The sequence below is a fragment of the Orcinus orca genome, chromosome X (assembly GCF_937001465.1).
Source record: "Orcinus orca chromosome X, mOrcOrc1.1, whole genome shotgun sequence".
NCBI classification, from domain to species: Eukaryota; Metazoa; Chordata; class Mammalia; order Artiodactyla; family Delphinidae; genus Orcinus; species Orcinus orca.
The window spans coordinates 5,476,492-5,481,550 of record NC_064580.1 but is presented as its reverse complement, the minus strand read 5'-3'; the positions used below and the strand labels follow the sequence as shown (position 1 = coordinate 5,481,550).

General features: G+C 40.9%; 1 non-coding gene across 1 annotated transcript; it reads right to left on the bottom strand.

Moving 5' to 3' along the window:
• Positions 1-412: 412 nt before the first annotated feature.
• On the bottom strand, positions 413-482 carry LOC117199794 (small nucleolar RNA SNORD82). Its single transcript, XR_004481132.1, has one exon. It is a non-coding gene; the product is annotated as a small nucleolar RNA SNORD82 (small nucleolar RNA).
• Positions 483-5,059: the final 4,577 nt, after the last annotated feature.

Genomic DNA, 5,059 nt, shown 5'->3' with positions numbered 1-5,059 from the left:
GGCGCAGTGACTGAGAGCCTGCCTGCCAATGCAGGGGACGCGGGTTCGTGCCCCGGTCTGGGAAGAACCCACATGCCGCGGAGCGGCTGGGCCCGTGAGCCATGGCCGCTGAGCCTGCGCGTCCGGAGCCTGTGCTCCGCAACGGGAGAGGCCACAACAGTGAGAGGCCCGCGTATCGCAAAAAAAAAAAAAAAAAAAAAAAAAGAAGGATTAAGATGATCCAATGAAAAGATTAAGGACTGCCCCCAAATAAAGTAGGATTTTGAAACACATGAATTTGTGGATACGTACATATTATAGTTAAAATATTTTAAAACCTTTACAAGAAGAACAAGTGTCACTTTTACAAGCTGATTTCCTTGAGGAGGGAGGAGAAGAATGGGAGAATGTCAATGTAACTTTTTTTTTCATAGCACATCAGAACATTGCAATATAACATCAGGTTTCAGTATTAAGTCTCTTGGTTGTTCATCACACGCGTGTATCTTTTTTTAAAATCTGAAGCAAATATGGTGAAAATGATTTAAAAAATATGTGAAATCAAGGCATTTATATTGTTTAATACATTAAACTGTGAAATGGATGATTATGAAAAAAATAATTTTCTCCTGAAATAATATAAAAGGAAACACGCAAATCCAAAGAACATAAGTTTGGGGAGAGATCAGGTAAGACTTAACGGCGTTGGGATACATTCCAAAGCTTTTGCTTTAAGGATAAAAAGCCATTCAGGTGTTTAGACAGAAAAGAGAGACACCTTCACTGGAGGAGGAGAAAGTCAGGTTAGGCTCAGACTTCAAAGTCAGAAGACAACAGTGAGGTATCTATAGTTTTCAGTGGGGAAATGTGTCACCCAGTAATTTTATACTCCGAGGGTATTAAAAGGAATATAAGAGTAGCAGGCACCCTGAAGTACCAGAGAACCACACCCTCCCTCTCTACAGCCTCCATGTCAACCAAAACCTGTGTCTGGAGAGGGCAGGACACGCAGCTTCTCTGGAACAAAAGCACCCTGATGTGCAGAGCAAAGGACAGCCGCGGGTAACACCCTCTCAGTTGAATCCTGGGACCACACTTAGAAACAAATGTTTCCATTTCCCACCATGTTTCCCACCCAGCACAGGCGTTCGACAGCTCAAGCCGCAGCGGCAACAACACAAAGCAGAATAAAACAGCAACGAACAACACAACACTAAAGATAGGGTCCCTCCACTCAGGCTGAAGGACATGCGCTACCTCATGCGATCCTCAGAAGCCTCGGAGGGAAGCACCATTTCACACACAGATGAGCTAACTGGGGAGAGAAACTTCCTATGTGGCTCAAGGTCACATAGAAAATTAGTGGCAAAACCTAACTTTGGATCTAGGTCTCAGTCCAAACCCGTAACTACTACAGTACCGAACATGAAAAACCACACGATGCTCTCAGAATTGCTGAATTTCAGACTTCAGGAAATAAGGAGAGAAAGATTTTTCAAGAGTTATTTTCAACACGTTGGAATTACATACCATACACAGGTATGGATAATCACACAGGGAACAAGTGTAAGGTGTTGGGAAAATCCACAGCTGAGCTGAGTCTCTCAAAAGTTGACCCTTTCTTGTTACTTAATATTCCACGTGTTCTCATTTGTAACATTTCTCACTGTAGATAATGTACATTAGCTGCCGTTCACATTCAATTTACCAGAAATACATTTGAAAATAAGGTAATCTTATTTTATACGAGTCCTAAGAATGACTCAGGATGCACATGAGAAAATCTCCTCCCTTTTCACCTAATTGCCAAGATTTCAGGAGACGTGGGGAAAAGGAAATTAAAGGCGATAGGTATTTTTCATGTTGTGTTGGAATACACCGAAATTATCATCTCAGGATTCATATTCATTCCTATTTCCTAATATTTCCCAGGGGCCTATTATGCAATCACGAGCACGCATGTGCATGTGTACACACACACACACACACACACACACACACACACACACGAAGTACCTTCCTTCCCTCCCTCCAAATGAAGGCAACAAATCAGTTTCTCTGGTAAAATCAGATTAATCAATTCTGGGCTATAGAAAAATTTTCTGTTTCCCCAGTTTAGAAATTCTTAGAGATGTTCATGTAGTCATGTGAACCTTGAACCTTCAAGAATGAATTACAATATGCTCTACTTCCCATACTTATGTGACTTCCTCTCCAAAACACATTACTTTTACTAGATGTTCCCTCATACTGAGCAGCTGCTATGCTGTGACATTGAATCAACTTGGCTTTTATTGACCAAATAACTTCATATGTGTGAAAACAGGTACCACTTCAAGGGTTGTCAGATTTAGCAAATAAAAATACAAGATACCACATTAAATTTAAGATTCAGATAAATAGTTAATTGTTTAGAGTATGTGTAACTCATGCTCAAATGAAAAAACGGTTCGTCTGAAGTTCAGATTTACCTGGGTGTCCTGTGTTTCACCTGGCAGTCCTGAACACTACAGAAGAAAAAGAGGACAGAGCTGTGACATTTACTGGGGATGATGGAAATCTAAAATGCTTTGAGTCGGTGTTGGTTGACTCCCACATATGGACAATATTCTAAAAACTGAAACTACCTATCCTCAGCCCCAAACTTTCATGCCACTCTGTCCCTCGGGTACATGTTACTTTAAAACATCATTTTGACAAGTTTTTTCCTTTTTATTTACTCCCTCACTGAAATGATAAGGAATCAACCATAAAGGGAACTTACTGGCTAACAGTAAACTCTGTAGGTAAAAGTTTTTTTACTGCAAAATCGCACTTCAGAGGGGCACGAAATAGCCGTAAAGGCCAAAGAAATTATTCGTGGGATGTTCTGAGAGGTACATGATGGCGTTACACTTGAGTCATGATTAACGTTTTCTCAGAGTTTTCTTTTTTTCACAGCGACTAACACATCATTATTCCTCTTAAGTAATGAAAAGCTGGGAACCTTGCCAAAAGTTACCTTAACAGATGCTATTTTATCATTTCAGTGAATTCCATCATTTTTCACATCTTGGTAATTATATTTCAGAGGCAGAATTCATGCTGAGTATGGTGGGCTGCTGCTACAAAACTAGACCCCAGAAATAAATTAACCAGATAGCTCCAGCAAGCCTGGGGACGCAGGGGGCCCCGGCCCGCCTCACCTGCAGCTTGGTTTTCGGGAATCCACTGTTTCCCATTTTGTGCTTCATTTCAACTCACCTTTTCACACTTGCTCCAAATTGAATTACCTGTGGGGAACCATGAAACTCTTGGTTTCCTTTTGAGAAGCTTAACTCATTGCAAATATTCTGGAGTTTGGAGAAAAAAGAACTACAGGTTCTATCTCATTAGGTACTCATGCTTGAATTAAACCACGATAACATTCCCAAAGGACGCCAAGAGCACAGAAGGGCAGACTTATTTTTAAATGTTTGCTGAGGATGATAATAGTTCATATTTGTCTAATCTGACTTCAAATCACTTCAGACCTGAATCCAACTGGCCTGAATCTATAATAATGCCTTCACTAATATTCATTTGTTTCTTTGACATACCCGCAAATTCACAAAAGGAAACTCTCGGCTTTCCAGAGGTCAGTGCTTATCAGACCAAATGGATTACCTGTCCTGATAGCAGGGGATTCACAGAACATGCAAACTCCGTGCCAAACCAGCCTAGACACTAAGAGTAATGCTACTGATACTAGTCGGTGAGGAGGTAGCAATGGCTCAGGCAGACGTTCAGAGCTGCTCACCACTGCACTTAGGACTAGGAGGAAAGGAACATCTGCTCTCACACTTGTGAGACCTGGGGGGACAGTCACTTTTCATCCTGAGTGTCATTCATAACCAAGGACGGTCATTCCTGTTCTAAGGCACTGGGAGGTCATCTAGGTGAGGTCACCCTGGTAGAAGTTGGCTTTTCCACTGCTTTCAACATCAAATATCAACACCGTGGGGACAGACTCGCTGGCAGACGGCAAGGGATCCTTGTGCATGGAGGGAACTGAAGCTCTTTAAGGAAAAAAGAAAAAAGAAACAAACATCCAGCTGACGGGGTTGTATGGCCTGGAAAGCTGGCTGGGTGTTCGTTCGCTTGCTTCATTTGTTCTGGAAATTAGTAGGATGCTTTCATTAGCTGTCCTTTCAATTTGGCGCCAGAGCCAGTTTAAGAGAATCCTCATCTGAGAAGACACTCCTAAGTGTGGGACATAAGAGAGACACAGGACCTGAAAGCAATCAAGAATCCTCCCTCCTTTCTCTACGATTACGATAAAAGTGGGATGTAGAGGTGCACTGACCTGCTGCTGAAAGCAAAGAGAAGAATTTCTTCTAGAACAGGCAGTTAAAGAGAAAAATCTACCATCATCTTTAAATTAGAAAATGTCAAATGTGAGAATGGGGTAGGGGTCATAAGAGCAGCAATTAACAAACGCTTTCTAAAACTGTTGAGGAAGGAAGAGGCACTCCTCTGCCTCCGCCCACAAGACTGTGAACCTGCTACATTTGCAAAGTGGAGCTGTTCGATCCTTGAGAAGCAGGAAGAAGTTATTCACGCTAATAAACGGGCAATCTCTGAAGTGTTTTTCACGATACCTTCCTGTACGTCTAGAGGCTAAAAGGTTTTCTCTCCTCTCCCCTCCTTTCATTTGTTTTTTCTCTTCTAAGTCTGAAGTCCAAAAGTTTACAGCCTGTTCTGAAAGACAGTTGGTTGCTTTGCATTAGTATTAATTTGGCTGTGTTGACTAAATATTCAGCTGCCAGCTGGATGCCTTACATGGTTTGAAATAAAATCCATACAAGTTATGGAAATGTTGAAAACTAAAATGAGCAAGGCTGTTTTGGCCAGAACATATTGTTTCCAAATTAGATTTTATGTGTAAAAATGTAAAATTTAGTGTCTATAAAAACTGTATGAAAATATACTTCTATGAGTTATAGCTATATATATATATATATATATATACACACACACACACACACATTATATATATAATGGTTCTATCCATTGTGGCAGCTATAAATATAAAAGCAGTATATAATCAACAGTAAATTAT